This window comes from Mustela nigripes, chromosome 14 (genome assembly GCF_022355385.1).
Source record: "Mustela nigripes isolate SB6536 chromosome 14, MUSNIG.SB6536, whole genome shotgun sequence".
Lineage (NCBI taxonomy): Eukaryota > Metazoa > Chordata > Mammalia > Carnivora > Mustelidae > Mustela > Mustela nigripes.
In genome coordinates this window covers 49,089,437-49,107,972 of record NC_081570.1, presented here as the reverse complement: position 1 = coordinate 49,107,972, position 18,536 = coordinate 49,089,437, and the positions used below count along the sequence as shown (strand labels likewise).

The 18,536-nt window shown below is 35.4% G+C and overlaps 1 long non-coding RNA gene across 4 annotated transcripts in view; it reads left to right on the top strand.

The window, feature by feature from the left end:
• LOC132000943 (uncharacterized) overlaps window positions 1–16,815 on the top strand; it is a 260,143-nt gene extending 243,328 nt beyond the window's left edge. For 2 of the 4 annotated variants that reach the window (XR_009399499.1, XR_009399500.1), the window contains 2 exons: window positions 10,725–10,844; window positions 16,429–16,815. This is a non-coding gene — a long non-coding RNA (uncharacterized LOC132000943). The remainder of the gene's footprint in view (window positions 1–10,724; window positions 10,845–16,428) is intronic. The other 2 variants (XR_009399498.1, XR_009399501.1) reach the window with 1 other exon arrangement.
• The last annotated feature ends 1,721 nt before the right edge of the window (window positions 16,816–18,536 follow it).

Below are 18,536 nucleotides of genomic sequence, written 5' to 3'. Positions count from 1 at the left end.
TGGGAGGGAGACAAACCATAAGTGACTCTTAATCTCACAAAACAAACTGAGGGTTGCCGGGGGGAGGGGGTTTGGGAGAAGGGGGTGGGATTATGGACATTGGGGAGGGTATGTGATTTGGTGAGTGCTGTGAAGTGTGTAAACCTGGTGATTCACAGACCTGTACCCCTGGGGATAAAATATATGTTTATCAAAAATAAAAAATTAAAAAAAAAAATAAACTGCATCAGTTTAGCAAATATTTGTTAACCATTTATTATGTCTAGGCACTCTTTTAAATTTTTGAAGTACATCAATGAGAAAATAGGCAAAGAACCATGTCCTCATAGAGCTATTGTTCTAGTAGAGAGAAATAGATAACGAATACTGAAACCAATGAACAAGTACATTAGGTAATTTCTTAGAAAGTTGTAATTACCATGGAAAAAAGCAAAAAAGAAGTGTAAGAGAGATGAGAATTTCATGGGGTGGATAGATTGTTGTATTAAGTAAACTGGTCAAGCAGAAGCCTCAGTGAGGATGTGAGATTTGAGTCAAATCTTGAGAAGTGAGAAATTGAATCATGTGGATGCTAGAGTAAAAAACACCAGGCAGAAGGAATAGAGTAAAAGTTCTGAGGTGGTAAGGAGTTTTGCATCTCTGATTAACTATAAGGAGCAGAGTCAGCGGTGGGGGAGCAGTAGGAGAACACAGAATTAATGGTGGCCTAGGTTGCAGTGGGCTTAGTAGGTGTCGTGAGACTTTGGTCTTTACTCTGAATGAAATGGTTATTGGGTTTTTTTGAACATTGGAATGAAATGGTCTGACCGAAGTTTTGAAAGGAGCACTTTAGCCCTTGTACTGAAAGAATGCTGTGGGGAAATGAGACTAGACTCATGAAGACCTATTAGCAGGTTGCGGTAAGTGCTCGGAGGAAAAAAAAAAAGAGGAAAACAGAGTAAGGCAAAACATGTGAGACTCTTAACTATAGAAAACAAACTGAGGGTTGCTAGAGGGGAGGTAGGTGAGGGGATGGGATAATTGGGTGACGGGCATTAAGAGAACTCTTAATGTAAAGACTACTGGGTGTTATATGGAACTGCTGAACCACTAAATTTTATCCCTGAAACTAATAATACACTATATGTTAACTAAATTGAATTTAAGAATTTTCAAAGAAAGAAAAAAAATAAAGAGTTCAGAGGGACGTTTTTGGTGCTTTGACCTAGATGGTAGCAGTTATAAGAACTATTCAGATTCAAGGTGTATTTTAGTAATAGACATAACAGGATTTCTGGCAAATTGGGTGCTCCCTGAGAGAAAGAGATGTGTTAAGGCTGACTCCAAGGTATTTGGTCTCAGCAGTTGAAAGGTGTAAGTTGCTAGAAGCTGAGATAGGAAAGACTGTGGATGGAGCAAGTTTCAGAGGGAAACAGAGTTCAGTTTGGTACATATTAATTTTGAGATGTCTACTAAACATCCAAATGGACATGTTGAGTAAGCAGTTGGGTACCTGACACTTCAGGAGAGAAGTATGGGTTAGAGATCATTTGAGATTTCAGAATATTGGTGACATTTCAAACCATGAAACTGGATGAGTTCCCCAAAGGAGCGAGGGTAGATATAAAGGAGACAATGCAGGACTGGTTCCTATACCCCTCCAATATGAAGACAAGGACAAAGAGTGGTCAGAGAGGCTGCTGTTCTGGATGCCAGCAAGGACTCTAGAGCATATGGAGAGATGCTGATAGGCTAAGAAGGATGAGGCAGAGAATGGGAACTTCAGCACTGTGGAGGTTAGTTAGCACTGTGTGTGCTTTATTAGGAGAGCAGGATTTCTGTTTAATACTGCAACAGATTTCTTGTGGTGAGGGGTAGAGAACATAACCTACTTCTTTTCTCTAGTGTTTTATTTCTGGGTGGGATTCCTGGAAGGACTCACAACTGTGGGAATCTTCTAACTTCTTCACTCTGCCTCTGAAACTGCCCCATCGTCAAATATAATCTTTCTTTGATTCTTGACATTTTATCTAGAAGGGCACTAAATTAGCATACCTCTGTTTGAATATGGTCCCTGGTGTAGCTAGTTTCATTCCACCTTTTTGTTATTTTAAAAAACTCTTCCCCCCTCATCCTTGTCTCTCTTCATTACCAGGGAAACAAGGTCCACTGACCTAGTGGCAATGGCAGCAAGGAGTTAACATCAATAGTTATAGTTGCTCTACCAATGGTTGTTCAATATTATAGCTAATTCTCACTGCTTCCTCTTGTCATCAATGAGGGTGTCACGAGAGGTTTTATTATGTGGCTCTCGACTTTGTTACTGACAACTTTTGTGACATTTTGTTACTTGTAAGAGGTCATGCTAAATGTCGCACTAACTTTATGGTATTATCCTGAGCTTTTTCTTGGTAAAATCTTTTCCACGTGAATTCAAGGTTGCTCTATGTGATCTCCTTGCTTTTATCACATGCTAACAAGAAATCTCTTTATGGCCATCTTTCTTGCCAGGGATAAAGTCAAACTTACAAACCTTAACTTTTCGGGATTCTTTTATTTACCCTCTTAAAATTATACAAGTGTTTAGCCTGTTTTTGATATTCTGGCATATTTCCAGTTCCCCATGATTTTTCTCACGCAAATATGAATTTGAAAAAAAAATTGCACAGCTTTTCATTAACACTTTCTGGAATTCAGAGTTGGCAAAAGATGTCAGTTTTGAGAGAAAAATAGGGACTTTTGTAGTAAGAAAGAAGCCTGGGATGGTTTTCTGACATATGTTACTATATTTATAAAACAAACTGTTTTTAGAGATCAGTTTATAAATTTGACATAAGGTTTAATATTTCCATTCTATTTTATTAAACTTAATTTTCTTATGAAAATAGCACAGGAAACCACATGATTTTAGGTCATGGTCTAGCTATAAAAATATACCATAAAGCCTTTCTGTACATTGTGTGTCTTAGTGGAAAGATTGTGGCTTTGGATCAAAAATTTGAAATTAAATTCTGATTCTGTTATTGACAAATTTTCTAACTTTGGAGGTCACCTTGATTCTTGTAAACTTTTTTTCATCACCTATCAAATAGAGGTACATGTCCAATGGGTTGTTGTCTTTTATAATTCATATAGTACCTGCTATATGCTAGGCACTCTGCTGGACACTGAGGATGCAAAGATAAAAAGATACAATCCATGTCCTAGAAAATCATTGTCACAGAAATAGAAGTGTAAGTACACAGATCCTCTGTGTAATGGAAAGATTCTACTGGAGGTATATCACTTAGTGTGCATGACAGATTTGGAAGGTTAATTCTGAAAGTTCTGGATTCTCCTCATAGTTAAAGGTTTTTAAGTATATTAAGAATTGGAAACTATAGAGTCTCATCAAGGCTAAGCTACAAGGTGGGCATGTAAAATCTAACTTAAATATAAGCTTTAGGCTATGTTAGAACCTCAGAACATCTTTCATGAAGTCACTTATGAAACAACAATGTCTAGTCTTCCTGGGACTTGGAACAAGCTGAAAAGGCAACCCCAGATTACATGAAAAGATAATATAAAAGGTTATGTGGTATATTATAATATTTGGCCTGCTAAGTTAGACTTCTTCAACCCTAGAGAATATAGAACAAAGTGAAGAAATCAAGTGGATATCAAGATCAGGAATATATATATATATATATATATATATATATATTTAGGTAATTTACTTAACTTCTCTGTACCTTCTCCATTTCCTTATTTGTAAAAAGGAGAGAGTGATAGGGTGGATATGAGGACAGAGAATGGTGCCTGGAACATAGCAATTATCATGAAGTTGTTTTTACAGTAGTATTCATTACTAGCAATAATATTCAAAATCAATAATATTAATCATAAACTAATTTTTTTAAGACTTATTTATTTGAAAGAGATCATGTATATGAGTGGGGAGATGGGGAGAGTGAGAGAGAACCCTAGCAGACTCTCCATTGAGTTTAGAGCCAGATGTGATGCTGGATCCCATGACCCATGAGATCATAACCTGAGAAGAAACCAAGAGTCTGATGCTTAAACAACTGAGCCACCCAGGTGCCCCCTTTTCAACCAAGGATTTTGTACTCAAGTTCCAGGTGGTCAACAGATAAAGGAAAATATGTTAAGATCACATAAACTGGAAACTGGGAAATTAAACTACCACTATTTGCAGATGATGTGATCATTTACATTGAAAAGTCAAAAGAATTTATAAACAAAATATTGGAAAAAATAAAAGATTTCAGCACAGTAGCTAGCTAAATCAATATAAAAAACCCCCATGAAACTAGACCACTTTCTTACTCCATTGCATCTATAGATACCAAAGTAAATACTGTCCCCTATTGTTATTAAGTACCTATGAGATCTTGAGCAAGTAATTTCAGCTCTCTGAGATTGGTATCTCATCTGTTTATCAGTTTATCTCTATAAACTGACATCATTTTACTTTGGTCCTTTCTAATTCTAAGTTATGATAGAACATCAGATTTTCTGCCTTATCTTCCCTTGCCAGTGGGACCAATTGAGAAATATGCTCTGATATTTGCTAAGTGTGATGCATTATTTTATATGATAATTTTGATATATTCTTTGCCTCCATTGAGTTTATAACCTAGAAACAACAGAAATATTAATGATACATAGCATTGTCTTAGCTCATCAAAATTAATGAAGTGTTTTCATTCATATGATGAAATATTTCATGAGTATATAATGAGTACATAAATAATGTACCATACAGAATATATTAAGCTTTTATTGAGCTAGAAACTGAATAGCATTTCAGAGAACTTCTGTTTAACATTGGCCGATTTGCCACATGCTTATTATTTTTTTTACCTTAACAAAATTATAGTAAAGAATTAAATTAAAAAAGCAAACTATTATCTGACAAGGATAACAATGTATTTGGCATTGTTTATGTATTCCCAGAACCTAGATGGATGCCTGGTACCTCATGGTCACTTAACATATTTGTAGGAATGACTGAATGACCACCACCAATAACTGTGGAGAGGTCATCAGCTGATGGAATATTTCAACAAATTTATGAAAGACAATGCAGATAGAAAAGTCCATTTCCAATTATATGGCAGATTAGATAACCAAATGATCCTCCTATGAAAAAATCTAAAAATTCTAAATCTCATGTGAATCTTTCAAAATAAACTGATTTGCTAGGCAGAAAAGAGACCTAAACCAGCTTGAAAATAGGAACCCAGAAATACAAGCATAGCACTGCATACTGCTTTTGTTCTGAAGGCATTTGATGAACACAGATGACCTTAATTTGCATGGCTTTGAAAGGCACCATGAGCAAGAGATCAAACCCATAGGAACTTTAATTTCAGCTCTCTGGAATACAGAACATCCTCACTCCTTTTCTTATAACTGAAGATACCACTCCAGTGTATCCTTTGGTTAAGTGTGAATGCCCTAACATCAATGAGACAGCAGGGAAAAGTGTTTGTTTTAGCCCTGTGTTTGTTGGAGAGGAAAAGAATCTATCCTAAGACTATTAACTACAAAATAACTATCATTAAAATTTGTAACCAAAATTGACACTGGCTAGTTTGTTAAAAAAAAAAAAATCTCAATTTGAGAGTTTAGTTAGGTGTTCTAGATTTAAGTATCCAAAATGCCTGGTAGAGGCAAATATACTAACTACTCTGCCAAAATCCTCAAACTAAACCTCAATGAATACCTAACATTAAAAAAACATATAGTTTAGAAGTTAAAAATTACAAAACACAGAAGAAAATGCATACCATGAGTAAGAGCCAGCAGAAACTACAGATGCAAGAATTGGATTCAATCCATAAAATTTCAGATATTGGAATTATTAGTCAGGATACAAACTAAATATGGGGTCCCTACGGCTCAGTTGTTTAGGCATCTAATTCCTAGTTTCAGCTCAGGTCACGATCTCAGGATTTTGAGATTGAGCCCCATGTCAGACTCTGCCCTCAGGAGGAGTGTACTTCAAATTCTCTCTCCCTCTCCTTCTGTCCCTCCCCCTGCCCCAGTCACTTGCGCTCACTCTCTCTCTCTCTCAAATAAATAAATAAATAAACCTTTGAGAAACTTCAAAAAAAATTATAAACTAAAACATACACGTAACTTTTATATAAGTCTATGTAACATAACACTTCAAAATTCAATGACAAAAATAAGCATTCATTTCTTGCTAGGAATTTGTAGATGGAGATATGACTACTTGGATTTTGTGGGATGTGATGGGCCTGGCTGACTTCAAGATGAAGATTGGCTTCAGTCATACTCCATGTGTTTCTAATTCTGGGACTCAGGCAAAAGGTGCAGTAGCCCCCTGGGATATACTTTTGTTATGGTGGATTGTAATAAAGCAAGAGACCAAAACAAGTAATGCAAGAACATTTAAAGTTATGCTCAAGCTTGGTTTGCATCATGACTGTTCATATTCCATTGGGCAAACAAGTCACAGTCAAGTTCAACATCAATGAAAAATAATTCTCCCACTGGTTTGAGGGGCAGAGAAGAGTGAAAGTTTGATGAAACATAATCTAATTTACTAAAATAAACATGATCAGTATGCTTTAACAAATAAAAGAAGATTTTGAAAATATTAATAATGAGCACACTATAAAAATGACCAATCAAAATTGAAAAATAATTCAATAAATGCATATAAATGGAAAAAATAATATTTTGTTGGTTGGTTGGTTTTGAGTATATTTGACACACAATATTACAACTTAGTGATTAGACAAGTTTACATGTTATGCTATGGTCACCATAAGTATAGCTATCATTTGTCCCATTACATTGCTATTATAATATTCTTGACTATATTCCTTATACTCTACTTTTTATTCCTATGACTTTCTCATTCCTAACTGGAGGCCTGTATCTCCCTCTCCCCTTCACCCATTTTGCCCAGCCCCATACCACCCTTCCCTCTGGCCGTAGTTTGTTCTCTGTATTTGTAGTTCTGATTCTAATTTTTGTTTATTTATTTACTTTCTAGATTCCATATCTGAGTGGAATCATATATAGTATTTGTCTTTCCAATCTGACTTATTTCACTTAGCGTAATACCCACTAGGTCCCACCACATTGTCTCTAATGGTACAATCTCATCCTTCTTATGGCTGTGTAATATAACACTGTAAACATATACCATATTTTCCTCATCTATTCATCCATTGGTGGACACTTAGGTTGCTTCCATGGTTTGTCTATCCTAAATAATACTGCAATAGACATAGGGGTACATATATCTTTCTGAGTTAGTGTTTTCATTATCCCTGGGTACATACCCAATAGTAGAATTATTGGATCATATTTTATTTCTACTTTTAATTTTTTGAGGAACTTCCATACTCTTTTCTACAGTAGCTATACCAATTTACATTCCCACCAGCAGTGCATGAGGGTTACTTTTTTTTTTCCAAATACTCACCAACACTTGTTTCTTATCTTCTTGATTTTAGCCATTTTAATGGCAGGAGGGGATACTGCATTACGGTTTGAATTTGCATTTCCCTGATTGTTAGTGATGTTGAACATCTTTTTACATGTCCACTGGCCATCTGGATGTCTTTTTTGGACAAATGTCTATTCTGGTTTGTCCATCTTTTTAATCAGATTTTTTGGTGTTAAGTTGTACAAGCTCTCTCTATATTTTGGCTATTAACTTTGTATATATCTTTTGGAAATATCTTCTCCCATTCAGTAGGCTGTATTTTGGTTTCTTGATGGTCTCTTTGCTGTGCAAAAACTTTTTTATTTTGATGTAGTCCTAATAGTTTATTTTTGCTTTTTTTCTCCCTTGCCTGAGGAGACATATCTAGAAAAATACTGCTACGGCTGCTGTCAGAGAAAATTACTGACTGTGCTTTACTTTAGGATTTTTATGGTTTCAGGTCCCACATTTAGGTCTTCAATCCATTTTAGTTTATTTTTTGTGTATGGTGTTAGAAAGCAATTCAGATTCATTTGGCTTTTCCAGTTTTCCCAGTACCATTTATTGAAAAGACTGTTTTTTCTCCATTGTATATTCTTTTCTCCATTATATATTCTTGCCTACTCTGTCATAGATTAACTAACTATAAAAATGTAAGTTTATTTCTGGTGTCTCTATCCTGTTCCATTGATCTATCTGTGTCAGTACTATACTGTTTTGATTACTACATCTTTGTAGTATATCTTGAAATCTGAAATTATGATACCTTCAGCTTTGTTCTTCTTTCTCAGGATTGTTTTGACTACTTGGGGTCTTCTATGGTTCCAGACAAATTTTAGTATCATTTGTTTTAATCTTGTGAAAAATGCTATTGCTAGCAATGTCCACAATAGCCAAACTATGGAAAAAAACCTAGATGTCCATCAACAGAGGAATAGATAAAGAAGATGTGGTATATATATATATTTGCAACTACGTGGATGAAACTAGAGGGTATTATGCTTAGTGAAATAAGTCAACCAGAGAAAGACAACTATCATATGATCTCCCTGATATGAAGAAGTGGATAAGCAACATGGGGGGTTTGGGGGGTAGGAAAAGAATAAATGAAACAAGATGGGAACAGGAGGGAGACAAACCATAGGAGAATCTTTTTCTTTTTTTTAAAGATTTTATTTATTTATTTGACAGAGATGACAAGCAGGCAGAGAAGCAGGCAGGAGGGGGGGCAGGCTCCCTGCTGAGCAGAGAGCCCAATGTGGGGCTCAATTCCAGGACCCTGAGATCATGACCCACACCGAAGGCAGAGGCTTTAACCCACTGAGCCACCCAGGCGCCCCACCATAGGAGAATCTTAATCTCACAAAACAAACTGAGGGTTGCCAGGGGGAGGGAGGTAGGGAGAGGTGGTGGGGTTATGGACATTGGGGAGGGTATGTGCTATGGTGAGTGCTGTGAAGTATGTAAACCTGGTGATTCACAGACCTGTACCCCTGGGGCTAATAATACAATGTATGTTTATAAAAAAATTAAAAAAATTATAAGAAAAATAAAATAAAATAAATGCTATTTCTTTTTTAATAGGGATGCATGACTCTGTAGATTGCTTTGGGTAATATGGACATTGTGATAATTGTAATTTTTCCAATCCTTGGGCATGGAATATCTTTCCATTTGTTTGTGTCATCTTCAATTTTTTTCATGAGTGTTTTATAGTTTTCAGAATACAGTTCTTTCATTTCTTTGGTTAAGTTTACTCCTAGGTATTTTATTCTTTTTGATGCAATTGTAAATGGTGTTGTTTTTTAATGTCTCTTTCTGCAACTTTGTTGTTAGTGTATAAAAATATTATTGATTTCTGGGTATTAGTTTTGTGTCCTGCCACTTTATTGAATTTGTTTATTACTTATAGTGGTTTTATTGGTGGAATCTTTAGGATTTTCTATGTATTGAATGATGTCATCTGTGAATAGTGACAATTTAACTTCTCTTTTACCAATATGGATACATTTTATTTCTTTGTCTTGTCTGATTGCTGTGGCTAGGACTTCTAGTATTGTGTTGAATAAAAGTGGTGAGAGTGAACATCCTTGTATTGTTCTTGACCCTAGAGGGAAACCTCAATTTTCACGATTGAAGGTGACGTTAGTTGTGGGGTTTTCATATATTGTCTGTATTTTGTTGAAGTATCGTCTTTCTAACCCAGTTTTGTTGAGAGTTTTATCATGAATAGTTGTTGAATCTTGTCAAATGGTTTTTCTGCATCTATTGAGATGACCAAAGATTTTTATCTTTTGTTGATTTGTTTTATGACATTGACTGATTTGTGAATATTGAACCATCCTTGCATCCCAGGAATAAATCCACCTGATCATGATGAATAATTTTTTTAATGTATTGCTGTGTATGGTTTGACACACAAATTTTTTCAGGGTTGAGAGTTTTTACATCTATATCATCAGGGATATTGATCTATAGGCTTCTTTTTTCTTTTCTTTTTTTTTTTTTTTAATGTGATGTCTTTGTATCAGGGTATCATGATTTGGTATCAAGGTAATGCTCATAGAATATGCTTGGAAGCTTCCCTTTCTCTTATATTTTTTGGAATAGCTTGAGGAGAATAAGTATTAACTCTTCCCTAAGTATCTGATAGAATTCATCTGTGAGTCCATCTGGTCTGGGACTTTATTTTTTGGTAGTTTTTTGATTACCAATTCAATTTTGTTACTTGTAATTGTTCTATTCCAATTTTATATTTCTTCCTGGTTAATATTTAGAATGTTGGATGTGTCCAGAAACCTGTGCATTTCTTTCTAGGTTGTCCAGTTTGTTGACATATAATTTTTCATAGTGTTCTCTTATATTCTTTGTATTTCCAAGCTACCATTTGCTACTTTTTCTTTCTTTACTTAGGTGTTTCTATAGGTTGGTGAAATAGCTACTTGTAAAGTTGAAGGAATGGTCTTGTATATGTTTACCCCTTATGTAGATCAGGTATGCTTGGTTACTTTGTCTGATGGCTGGCTATAGCTGTAGCTGTAACTGTATATGCTAGTTAGTCTTTTAAACCACAGCTTTTTTACAAGAAGAATACATTTTAAAGAATATATTTTAATAAAAGAAAAAAGAAAGTGATAAGAAAAGGAAAAAAGAACAAAGAAAAAAAGAATAAAAAGAAAAGAAAAAATCAAAACAAGGCAAAATTTAAAAAGTAAAAAATAAAATAAATCAGTAAAAATTTTAAAAGAAAAAATGCAGTTTGTCTTCTCTGTCTCAGTACAACAAGGCAGCTGGTGTGAGCTTGTGGACCTTTGACTCATTGCAGTCATAAGCCTCTCAAGATGACTAGATCTTCCCACCATGGTATCCAGACCCTGCTCTGGTCCAGGCTTCCAAGGTAGGGTGGAAATGTAAACTCTGTAGTTCCCTAGTCCCTCTGACCTGTAGTGCTTCCCCACAGCTCTTCTGTCATTTGGTCTCTTTTTTAAAATGCTAGTGTTGTTTCTTTTATATGCTAGTTGCTATATGTTGGTTGCATATGCTAGTTTATAAGCTAGTTGCTAGATATTCTTTTAAGCCCCAGGTTTTTTCCTGTGTCCAAGGACAGAGAAATCTGTTCTTGGTCCCTTAGGTTTTTTGTTTGTTTGTTTGTTTTTTGTTTTTGTTTTTGTTTTTTTAATAAACATATAATATATTATTAGCCCCAGGGGTACAGGTCTGTGAATCGCCAGGTTTACACACTGCACAGCACTCATCATAGCACATACCCTTCCCAATGTCCATAACCCAACCACGCTCTCCCTACACCCTACCCCACCCCCCTCAGTTCAGTTTGTGTCATGACATTAAGAGTCTCTTATGGTTTGTCTTCCTCTTGGTCCCTCAGTTTTATCCCTCTCTAATGTTGATAGTAGCATTACTGTGTTTCTGTCTCTCTTGATGTTCTCTTGTTGTTCACTCTGTCTTTGGTTGTTCAGTGACTGTTCAGGCAGCCCTCAGTTCTTCTTTAGGAGGAATTGTTCTATTATAGATACAATTTGATGTGTTCTATGGAGGAGGTGGTTTTAGAGTCTTCCTATATAGCCATCTTGAACCTGATTTGAAAAATATAATATTTGAAATAGTGACTCAGTGGAACTTATAAAACAAATTAGACATAGCTGAGCAGAGAATTAACAAGTTAGATTATACATCTGAAGCAGCGTTAAGAGAAAAAGAACTTTGTCTCTTAACAAATATATGGGTAGAATGATCTACCCATAGGGAGAGAAAATAAATGGGTAGAATGAGATCTAACAAACATTTAATTAGAGAAAGAGAGAGAGAATAGGAAGAGAAAAATTTAAAGGAATTATGGCTGGTAATTTTCCAGAACTTACAAATGATAAAACCCCTTAAATTCAAGAAGCCTAATTAATTTCAAACAGGATAAATAAAAAATCTACAACTAGACACATGATGGTGAAACCGGGGTGAAATTTATATCATGTAAAATTTCAGATCATTAAAGATTGAGACAATAGCAGGCAGATGATAAAAAACAGATCACCTACAAAACCGTACTAATTAGGCTGTCATCTGACTTATGAATAGCAACAATGGAAACTGAAGATGGAGAATGATATCTTCCATATGCCAAAGGAAAATACTTGTCAACTCAGAACTGTATGACCAATGAAGCTACCTTTTAATAATAAAAGCGAAGTAAAGTTACTTTCAAACAAAATTGAGTTTACTAACATATTCTTATTACGGGAAATTCTGAATTATGAACTTCGGGGAGACAGAAGTTATCTCATATCAAAGGTTTAAGACATAATGTGGAGTTTAAGGGATAAGAAAGGAATATATGAAATAAGATGGGATTAGGAGGGAGACAAACATAAGAGACTCAATCTCACAAAATAAACTGAGGGTTGCCGGGGAGACGCAGGTAGGGAGAGGGTAGTTGGGTTATGGACATTGGGGAAGGTATGTGCTATGGTGAGTGCTGTGAAGTGTGTAAACCTGGTGATTCATAGACCTATACCCCTTGGGCTAATAATACATTGCATGTTAATAAAAAAATTAAAAATTAAAAAAAGTCATGTGGAATGATAAGATAGCTAAATGAATGATAAATGAATGATAAAGAAGATAGCTAAATGAATAAATATTGATTTGAAAGCAAAAATGATTTAGTGTGATTAAAATAAAATAATGCAAAATGAAAAGACATGGCAACAATATCATACACAAATAAGAAGGAGCATAATGTATTGATAATAGTAGGACTTGGGTAAATTAAGTATGCATGTTAAATAATATATAGTAGAGCAAAAAAAATGAGAAAAATTATCAATCTAAAAATTGAGTTAAAAAAAGAAAAAAAAAACGTAAAATTCCAGGTCAAAGACAAAGTGCGCAGTAATGTTGTAGTAATAAAGTCAGATAATTCATTATTATGATAAATGTAAATGAACTGTACTCTGAAAGACAAAGATTATGAGGATAGCTATATTAACAAACTCAAGATAAATGGGGTTTACAAGAGCCATATCTAGATATACAGACATGAAGGAATGAAAGTTAAGGGATGGAAAAAGATAAAAGATAAATCAACAGATGGTGGGTATTAAGTGCATGGAGCACTGGGTGTGGTGCAAAAACAATGAATACTGTTACGCTGAAAAGAAATAAAAAAAGATATGGAAATAGTTCTCTAATAGTCTTACTTCATTAATGACATTTGACAAAAATCACTTGCTTCAAATTGCACTGGGCTCTAGATTTAAATATGCTCTCTATATGTGCATCTAGCCAATGATTTCTTTCTTTCTTTTTTTTTTTTTTAAGATTTTATTCATTCATTAGAGAGAGGGAGAAAGAGAAAGTGTGCAACAAGTAGGCAGAGTGGCAGGCAGAGGGAGAGGGAGAAGCGGACTCCCCACTGAGCAGGGAGTCCCATGCGGGGCTCCGTCCCAGGACCCTGGGATCATGATCTGAGCTGAAGGCAGACACTTAATGGACTGAGCCATTCAGGTGCCTTGGCCAACTTTTCTTAATGTGACTATTGACTCCTTTCCTTGTGATATAGTGCTATGGGCTATCTTGGTATAATAGCACCTGGTGTGGCACAGAGATTTTCCTTCAAGTGCTTACAGGGAAGGGCTTCTGTTAACATTATTTTGGTGAATGGTCCTGCCACTGGGGGCATTCATATTTTCTTAATTCATGAATTAAATCTTAATTCACATTATTACTTGAGCCTTACTTCAGGGAGTTTAATGTAGTATTTTCATGTAGGCTGTTTAGGAAAATGTTTTAAGAATGGGGCATTTTGGAGATTTTGGAATTATCTAGTAGTGACAGGTTTTTTTTGTTTTTTGTTTTTGTTTTGTAAGAAGCACTCCATAATCGGGGAATTTTTTTTTTTTTCCATTTTCAGTCCCTGATATTCCTAGTCCAGTTAAGTGGAAGTCACTGTGTTTTTGCTTTGCATGGCTCCTGAGTCAAGTCTACTAGCTCCCCATCGCCTCTGTGTATATGAGGAAATGGAGTACATTAGGCTGAGGAATGGTTACTAGGCATTTAGCTAGACTCAATTAGTAGATTGAGGGACTTATTTCTACACGTCTGTCTTATACAGGATGTGATTCAGGTTCATGCCTCAACAAAATGAGAAATGTTTTGTGCTAGAAACTTTGCAGGTTTATTATGAATAGGTGAAAAAATGCTAATTTTATATATGTTAAGTTTCTACTGACACTTTGCTGATTCTGTTTTGACTGTCATGTCACATGTCCTATTAGAGTTCTGAATGATTTCTCTAATTCTCCTTCCTTCAATTAATTTCACACATGCCCACCATGTTAATTTCCTATAGCAAAGTTCTAAATATGACACCTTTGCTCAGAAACCTCCCACTGTTGCTTGGTGCTAAAGGAAAATAGTCAAACTACTTATCTCAGTCTACAGACCCTTTGTTAACTGATTAGTCACTCTTTCCAAAAACTTTTTTCCCCACTATTCCTCTTTTTCATTCTTAATTTTCTCTGTTAAAGTTAATATTTGTATTTCATATACATTCTATGTTTCCTGCTTATTTGTCATTGCACATGTGCCTTCTGCCTAGAGTGCCCTTACTCTCATTTCCATAACAATCATTTTTTGGCTCTTAGTAAATACTAGGAAAATAATCCTCAGGCATTATTATATATAAATAGAGAGTGACTGAATATTATAGTCAACTCATCAGGGTCACAGTGGACAAATCTAAAAAAGCAGTCTCTTTAGAGAGTTCCCCATTAACCAGTTTGGTCATTCCTAGATGTGTAGAATACTGCCGTAGAGTCTAGCTGTGTGTGTTTGTGTTTATGTTTGTGTGTAGGTGTGTATTTCTGTATGTGTGTGAGAGAGAAGAGAGATAGCTTGGGCACACATGTGTGCACTTGTAGACATTTCACCGAGACCGAGCATCTTTCCTCTGTAATGTCTGTTTTTTAAGGGGTGATACAAAAGATAGGTCCGGATGTCATATTTTTTTCTCTGATCAAGAGGTTTCACCTAAAGCTCTAGAAAGGAAGGTGAAATAAACTCTTGTTTGTACCATTTTATGTGTACATAGGAGATTTGTTGACTACTGTAGATAGGGTGGAAAAGTTCAACATCATAGGGTCTGAAGACCTTAGTGGCCAACTCCAAAGAAAATGTCCTTTGAAATAAGTACATTTTGGTAAGTAAGTGATCTCCTATTGATCAGGTCTCTTTTGTCTAAACTACTTTTTATTGGTGACTTAATCCTAGTACACAAATAAGTGAGAAATACTGGTTAGCACATTGTGAGATTTCAGAAGGTTTGGGTGATATAGGTGATCCATTGATCATGTGGACTAGTGTGATTTCCATATTTTTTTCCCATAGATTCTTAGATGAGGTTTCTTAAAAATGCCTTATAGACCATGTGAGAGGCAAGGAAGAGACTGTTATGGACAGAACTATAACCCTCCAAAATCCATGTGTCAAAGCTCTAACGACAATGTTAATGTATTTGGAGATAGGGCCAATAAGGAGGTAATTAAGATTAAATAAGGTCATAAAGGTGGGCCCAACTTTACTAGGACTGATGTCCTATAGAAAGAAGAAGAGATGCCAGGCACAGAGAAAGTCCATGAGAGGATGCTGGTGAGAATGTAATCATATGGAAGTGAAGGAGAGAATTCTCACCATAAACTAACCCAGCTGGCACTCTGATCTTGGATCAAGAATTGGGAGAAAATAAATTTCTGTTATTTAAGCCATCCAGTCTATGATATTCTACTATGACAGCCCTAGCAGATGAATGCAGAGCCAAAGTAAACAAATTTGGTCTCTGAAGTCCCATTTAAACTGAATTTACTTTGCTCCTGCTTTTTATATATTGGAGTTTTACATAAGAATGATTTCTTTCGTTCTTTTCCTTCTTTCTTTCTTTCTCTCTTTCTTCTTTAAGATTTTATTTATTTGAGAGAGAGAGAACATGATGGGGGGAGGGACAAGGGAGGGAAAAAAGCAGACTCCCTGCTGAGCAGGGGGTTCTGATGCAGGGCTCAATGCCAGGATCCTGGGATCACACCTTGAGCTGTTGGCAAACACTTAACTGACTGAACCACCCAGGTGCCCCTCTTTCTTTCTTTTTTTTTTTTAAATAAATATTTTGCTGTTAAAAATTTAGGCAGATAAGTACATTATGGACCAATTTATTCATGTATTTGTAATGGAAGCATTTCTTCCTGATCCTATATTATATCTCTGATCAGAATGGTTCCATTGGGGGGGTGCCTGGGATCATGCCCTGCATGGGGTCCTCTGCTCAGCGGGGAGCCTGCTTCCACCTCTTTCTCTGCTCCTCCTCCAGCTTGTGCTAATTTTCACTCACTCTCTGTCTCTCAAATAAATACATTAAAACCTAAAGAAAAAAAAAAAAAGGATAGTTTCATTGGGCTTCTTCTCTTGTCTTTCAGGACACATGGACGACCATACCATTGGAATATTAATTACTTTGATGACAGAAAGAAGATCTTTATGATTTAATCTAGCCTTATGCTATGGACTGAATGTATGTGTACTTTCAAAATTCATATGTTGAAATCTTAACTTCCAATGACACACAAGTGGGAACTTTGGGAATAATTGGGTTTAGATGAGGTCATGATGGTGAAGTCCTCATGATGCTATTGGTGTCCTTATAAGAACAGATCAGAAAGCTAGTTCCCTGTCTAGCTACAGCAAGCCATGTGAAGCCATAGCAAGAAGACTGAGAGCTAGCAATGGCTCTCACCAGGAACTGAATCAGCTGGCACTTTGGAGTTGGACTTCTAGACTTCTGAACTGTGAGCAATAAATTTCTGTTATTTAAACCATATAGTCTGTGTTATTTTGTTATAGCAGCTTGAGCTGACCAAGGCACTAACTATCTCACCCCATTCTGTAATTATGTGCAGATATGTACTTAATAGTATTAAATGTGTAAGTAAATTTCATTCCAGCCCATTCAAAATGACCTCTTGAGCCTCCTTGACAATTTACAAACCTATGCTAGAAATCCTTTAGTAACAGAAAGTGTACTAGAGTGCAGGTTTTAAAAAAAAATCCTTAAGGACTTCCATGAAGAGTTTACATTTTCTTAAATAGTTTTAACCATTTGATTTCCATATAAATTCCTATGTCCCCTTCTATTGCCTAGATCATTCTCTATTAAGAGATTTTACAAAGGGAATATTTACCTGCCATGAGTGATAAATTAGAATTAACTAGCTATTATTGGACACCATTCCTACTCATTTCCTACTACAGACATACCTCATTTTATTATGTTTCACAGATATTGTGTTGTGTTTTTTTTTTGTTTTGTTTTGTTTTTTTGTTTTTTACATGTTGAAGGTTTGTGGCAACCTTGCCTAGAGCAAGTCTATTGGCACTGTTTTTCCAACAGAGTTTGCTCACTTCATGTCTCTGTGTCACATTTGAATAATTCCTGATATATTCCAAACTTTTTCATTACTACTATATTTGTTTTGATGATCTGTAATCAGTAATTATGACTCATGAAAGCTCAGAAGATGGTTAGTATTTTTTTAGCAATAATATATTTTTAAATTAAGGTATATACACTATTTTCAAAGACACAATACTCTTGCATGCTTGATGGACTACCATATTGTGTAAACATAGCAACATAACTTCATATGTGCCAGGAGATTCATTTGACTTGCTTTTTTGAGATATTTGCTTTATTACAGTACCTGGAACTGAACTTGCATTATCACCTCAGTTGTAATGCCTATATTAATATAACTGCCTATATTAATATAAAATATAATATAACTGCCTATATTAATATAAATCTACTTGAAGGGAGGCTTCATTTTATAATCTCCATTGATCTTTGCACTATCCTGTGAGGTTGGCTATGGTATTTTCATTTTTCCTATGAGGAAACTAGAACACAAGGAGTTAAAAGTAACTAAAATGATAATGATAATAAGAAGGGCATTTAAGTTTTGAGTTATACATTTTATTCCATATCATTTCCTTTGCTTTTTATGTGTTTAACCTACGTAAAAAATAAAAGCCAGAGAAACATATATTAATAGGACGAATAGTCAGATATGAATCCGTATGGTCAATTGTAATCAGGTCCAGATGGTTAGTGCTCTGAGCTACTAGAGACCCCATTTGATGCCCCAGTTACCTACCATCACCACGATTACGATGGGCATCAGCCGACACTTAATAAAGGAGACAGCATAATTTAGTGGAAAGAACATGGGCTTTGAAATCTGTCCCAGAACCAGTTTTCAGCTCTGCCACTTACTAGCTGTGAGATGTGGAACAAATGAAGAGTTAACTTCTCTGAATCCTCATCTCCATGTATGTAAAATGTGAATAATAGTAGTATCTATCTTATGAGGAATAAATGAGATAACAAATAGACAAACATTTAAGATTGTCCTTGACACAGAGCAGGCACATTGTAGGAATTCAGTAAAGGTTAGTTGAATCTGAATTGTAATGTTACCCATAAACACAAATTAATGTAAAATTCAATCTTTCCCTCATCAAAGTTTAC